The sequence below is a fragment of the Tupaia chinensis genome, unplaced genomic scaffold (assembly GCF_000334495.1).
Source record: "Tupaia chinensis unplaced genomic scaffold, TupChi_1.0 Scaffold140356_1, whole genome shotgun sequence".
Classification (NCBI taxonomy): Eukaryota; Metazoa; Chordata; class Mammalia; order Scandentia; family Tupaiidae; genus Tupaia; species Tupaia belangeri.
Genome location: NW_006200233.1, coordinates 997,641 through 1,002,953, shown reverse-complemented (window position 1 = coordinate 1,002,953; position 5,313 = coordinate 997,641). Strand labels below are relative to the sequence as shown.

Here is a 5,313-nt window from a genome sequence, read left to right as displayed (position 1 = left end):
CCCGGCGGCCGCGCGGCGGCTGCAGGCGCCGGCGTCTGTCGGAGCAGCTGGGAGCCCCCAGGAGGACCTCTGCGGTCCAGTCCTCGCCCGGGGCGAGTCGAGCCGAAACGGAGCTGGACTCGGCGGCCTCGGGAGGGGGCGTGCTAACCGGGTCACCTGCTTCCTCCGGGGAACATTCCTTTCGCGAACTCCAGGTGTTTCCGCGCACGGCTGCACGCGCCCGCAGCCTCGGCCTGCTCCGCTCTTGGGCAGGGCTTGCTGTCCCCTGGGTCACGACACGGACAGCCTCTCTCGCCTGGGGAATATTTGTATGTGTTTTTTAATAATATAAGTTTTTTAAAGAAGAAGAGGGGAAAGCGAGGTGACACAAATGTCCTATTAGGAGACAAAGGACAAGCAAATTTGCCGCGTGGTTTCCGTAGTGTAGTGGTTATCACGTTCGCCTAACTCGCGAAAGGTCCCCGGTTCGAAACCGGGCGGAAACAGTGCTGCTTTTTGTTGACCCTGTAGGGTTTAGGGGTTCGACATTTTCTCACCGGGAGGTTTCCAGAATTTCTCAGAAGGAAGCGGGACCGGAGCTCAGCCCTCAGCACCGTGGCGGGCAGCCTCCGCGGGTCCTTTACCCTAGAGCTCTCTACTTCGTCCTCAGTCCCAACAGCCCCTACGTCAACCCTTCCCTGCTCCGACCCCGCCGGTCTGGCTCCCGGTGGGCCCTACTGGGGCCCTTGTCTTACGGCTGGCTCTCCGCTGCTCCCGAGCGTCCCCACCAGTCTGACTACGAGAACGTCTGTTAGTTTAACTTGATACTTAAACTTCTACCAATGTGTGTGCTTTTGTGTTTAGCTTCAGTTTAATATTTGGTTATTTTCAAGTTTTGGTTTATTACAAAATGTGTACTTGAATAGTCTCTTCAGGCAAATACCTGACCATGTCTCTGTGTGGAATTTAAACGGGAGTGAACGTCCAAGGTATTTGGGGGGCGCACGATTAGTGTACTAGATATCGCCAAGGAATTTTCCAAAGAGGCTGTACCGTCTCAAGTCTCTCCTGTCCAATATGAGCATTGTTTTTTTTTGGGAGAGATTTTTGCTATAGGGCGCATATACTCAGCGGAGACACAGAGAGAGACAGAGAGGCAGAACGTGAGAAGTTACCCTCTAGAGAGGATGGCCGGTCCGCAGTCCCTTCTCCATTCTCCTCGTGGGATTTTTGGGCACACACGCACACGCACCCAGCATGAGTTTAACGCCTCTGGGCCTGGGACTCGAACAGCGGAAGGCCATGTGGGAGCCCAGCAACAACTATTACGTCATCTGCTGGTCCCAAGAGAGTTCCTCTGATTCACACATCCTTACAAATGTTTATTTTCTGTTTTCTTCATTTTTATGCTTCTCATGGTATACCATTGTGCTTTCACTGTGCATTTCTCTGACAGCTACTACAGTTGAGATCCTCTTCTACTGTTCACTGCTGCTCAGACGTCTTTATGCAGCCTCAGTCCAAGTCTTGCCCATCGTTGTATTAGGCTCTTTTTCCTCATGTTTAGTGGGAGTTCTTCATAGTTTTTAAATAATATGCTTTGGCCATAGTTTGAAATGTAATTTTCTTACTTATAAGCTCTACAATTTGAGCAAGGTAACCAACCTCTCTGAACATTAGGTCTCCTTTTGAAATTGGGGTAATAGCCCAGCTGTGGGGCACGTGGTCCCCACGTGGGGCGCCGCCCTGGTAATAACCCTTAAGGAGGTGGAGGGCTCGGCTCAACTTTCTCTGACTGCCTGTCAATCTAATTCATTCCTCCAAGCAGCTCGACCTTAAAGCTTGTGTAAGACAGAATGTGGAATACATACATACTCTTAGATGTACATGAGAAAATTTCACAAAAAGTAAGCCATTAATCACGTGGGGCGCCGCCCTGGTAATAACCCTTAAGGAGGTGGAGGGCTCGGCTCAACTTTCTCTGACTGCCTGTCAATCTAATTCATTCCTCCAAGCAGCTCGACCTTAAAGCTTGTGTAAGACAGAATGTGGAATACATACTCTTAGATGTACATGAGAAAATTTCACAAAAAGTAAGCCATTAATCAAATCTCTAAATGTTCAAGGACTAAAAAGAAGAGCGTGCCCTGCACTCGATACAGAGTTAGCTAGAAGTCGGTGACAGAAGTGTCTCTGGATACTGGGAACTTACACTCCTGGATAACCCACAGGTCAAAGACAGATGGCAAGGAAAGGGACAATAAGAAAGTCCCACGCCTCGCGTTTGTGGATTGCCATGGAGCAGTTGTGGGACCGCTCCCTGTGTGTGCACGTGTGCTTGGCCCGTGGGAGGGCTGTGTGCACGTGTGCTCTGGCTGCGGTGGGAGGGCTGTGTGCTCCGGCCCGTGGGAGGGCTGGAAGTAACACGCACAGTCCCACAAACAAGCGAGGAGCTGAACGAACTGAAAAAACAGCTACTCTTCTTGGGTCTGTCAGAGACGTGAGGTCGCAAGGCGGCCGGTGACAGCTCGTCGGAGCAGAGACCGGGAGAGCGGGCTCCGGACAGCAGCGCGACGCAGGGCCAGCCCGCCAGCTCCTCAGCTCTGCAGTCGCTTCCCCGGCCCGGGCAGGGTCTCCCGGGCGGTGGGACCAAAGGCCCCTCTGTCTGGGCCGGGTGAGAAGATAGCAGCGTCTGGAATACCGCGAGGTCCTCTGTTCGAGGCCGCGCTCGGGGGGACTATCAGCCAGCGCCTGACCCGCGGGGCTCTCCCCGAGCCCAGTACCTCCCTGCTGGAGGGAGGCGGCCGGCCTGGAAGAGGCGAGGACTCTGAGGCCGGCTGTCTGAGACCCGCGACTCCGCACTCCAGACTCAGCCTCACCCGGCCTCCGCGCAGCCGCCACCTCCAGGTCGTGGGTCTGGCGCAAGGACACGACGAGACGCCGCGGAAGGAAAACAGTGCGGGGAGAGAGCGGGCCTCGGGAGCAGGCGCACGAACACCCCCCCGAGAAGCGGGGCCAGGAAGGGACAGACGCCTCTAAGGTCCGGGGCAGTCAACACGTGCACGAAAACACGCTGACGCTCCATGTCAAGGGACATGCGACACAAACCTGGGGGCGGGGAGCCAGCCCGGGCTCCCTACGGAGGGGCTGCCAAGCCCTGCTTGTGCGAAGCCCCCAGGCGATGGCCGTGCCTGAGCTGTGGGTAGCTGAGGGCCCTGAGTGGACCCTCACGCACGTTCGTGCTCTGAAAAGTCACACCGTACCCCACGAATGTGAACCATTACTGCGGCAGTTTAAAACAGTAACGAAGAGTGAGGCACGAACGCGGTTACATGCCTACAGAGTCCTTGATTTTCATGAACCAGCGCTGAATACCAAAGTCTTCATTAGCCTCGTCAAAGAAAAGGCAGTCAGGAGAGCAGTTTCCGTAGTGTAGTGGTTATCACGTTCGCCTCACACGCGAAAGGTCCCCGGTTCGAAACCGGGCGGAAACAAAGCCACATGTATTTTTGTTCTTTTTCTCTCATTAGCCAATATTTATTTCATGTGATGTACATAGACCCTGTCCTCCCTTCCTGACCCAGGCCACTTGAATTTGATATCAGTTGTATCCCCTGCATAATTTAGGGTAGGAAGAGCTGGACAACCTGTTCTCTTCCCAAGCCAGCCTTAGCCACGGGAAGTCCCAAGGCAAGCGGATGCAAAGACCGCCAGGAGGGGGCGCTGTCTCTCCGCACCAGGGGCTCCCAGCTGTAACACCTGTGGGTGTCTTCCCGCTAGTCTAACGTTTCCCTGTGTTTCCCTTCAAGCTCTCGCGTCTTCTAGAGGTACTTGTAATTCAGACCATAAATTAGATTTCATTTCTGCCAGCCCAGTTTGGTGGGGATGACAACGACATGCGAAGGCCAGGCACCCCAGTCAACGCTCTGCAACCGCTGATTTGTTATTCTCAGTGATCTCTTAACAAGGGGCATTTTCACTTTGTCCTGCACCCACAATTATGTAACCAGTTTCCCCAAGTGCTCACAAAAGGGGCACTGGATTTAACCATTCCTGATAGGGCAGCGACAGGTCGGGCGCTGTCACGGGGCAGGTGGTGCCACGAGGGATGGGGTGGGTATTTGTCACACTTCTAGACGTGTCCTGGAATATTCCGGGGTTTGATTAATTTTTTTCACCCTTTACTTCAACCTGAGAAATGATTGAAGATGAGGTTCTGTTAGGTTTTTGTTGTTTTGATTTTTATCAGTGGCGCATTTCAGTGGTCACAAGCAGGGACAGTTACCACCGCCCTCCATGGTGCAGTACAGCCGTCATCATACACACGCTCTTGTTTTAGCTTCTTTGTACATTGTATTAAAATCAAAAAGTTCAGTGAAACTGCACATTCTGGGGGGCTTGAAAAGGAACTATGACAGTTTAAGATGACAGATCTTCAGCATGTTGTCAACTGCCTCCTAGGGCTGCAGAGGAAAAGGCCTTGCTGGGATTTGAACCCAGGATCTCCTGTTTACTAGACAGGCGCTTTAACCAACTAAGCCACAAGGCCCCTTGTGGCACTATTGGTTGTAATGTATTATTTTACAAAATTTCACACCTCAACCTGCCACTGTTCCAATTTCAGCAAGTTCTCTGGACAAAGTAAGATATACGCAGATCTGAGAACCAGCAGGTTCCCGCAGTAGAATGAGAACTGGCCTGGTCAGAGGAAATACCCTCATTCAGCCCATGGCCCTGAAGGTCAAGGGCCCACAGGCCACAGGCTCAGGTGACCTGGACGGCCTGCCTGGCTTGGAATCTTTGGCCGCCGGCGTGGGCAGTGCCTCTGCTCCGGTTGCATCTGGCCGCTCAGTGGGTGAGCGATGTCAGGAGTCACTCCCAGATCTTACCCACACGGTGCTCAGGGCCTGCCCCACTTCTCACAAGTGCACATACACTCACCCTCCATGTCTGACTCCTCTTCGAGGTCTGCCACAATCCACGTTGTGACTCCATCAGCTACACATGCGGGCGAGACTCGAGGCGCAGTTCCATGGCTGGGACTCCTCACCCAGGTCTGATTGCCAGCGCCCAGGGTGCAAGCCGGCCTGTCCCCGCATGCTCTCCCACATGTGACAGTGAGGCGGCCTCTCCCACACGCTCTCCCACATGTGACAGTGAGGATGGCCCTCTTCCACACGCTCTCCCACATGTGACAGTGAGGATGGCCCTCTCCCACACGCTCTCCCACATGTGACAGTGAGGATGGCCCTCTCCCGCATGCTCTCCCACATGTGACAGTGAGGCGGCCTCTCCCACACGCTCTCCCACATGTGACAGTGAGGATGGCCCTCT

The 5,313-nt window shown here is 54.0% G+C and overlaps 3 non-coding genes across 3 annotated transcripts; 2 read left to right on the top strand and 1 right to left on the bottom strand.

The window, feature by feature from the left end:
- Nucleotides 1-412: 412 nt before the first annotated feature.
- TRNAV-AAC (transfer RNA valine (anticodon AAC)) lies at nt 413-485 on the top strand. Its single transcript has one exon. It is a non-coding gene; the product is annotated as a tRNA-Val (tRNA).
- Nucleotides 486-3,400: 2,915 nt separating this feature from the next.
- On the top strand, nt 3,401-3,473 carry TRNAV-CAC (transfer RNA valine (anticodon CAC)). The gene has a single exon. It is a non-coding gene; the product is annotated as a tRNA-Val (tRNA).
- A 981-nt stretch (nt 3,474-4,454) lies between these two features.
- On the bottom strand, nt 4,455-4,528 carry TRNAT-AGU (transfer RNA threonine (anticodon AGU)). The gene has a single exon. It is a non-coding gene; the product is annotated as a tRNA-Thr (tRNA).
- Nucleotides 4,529-5,313: the final 785 nt, after the last annotated feature.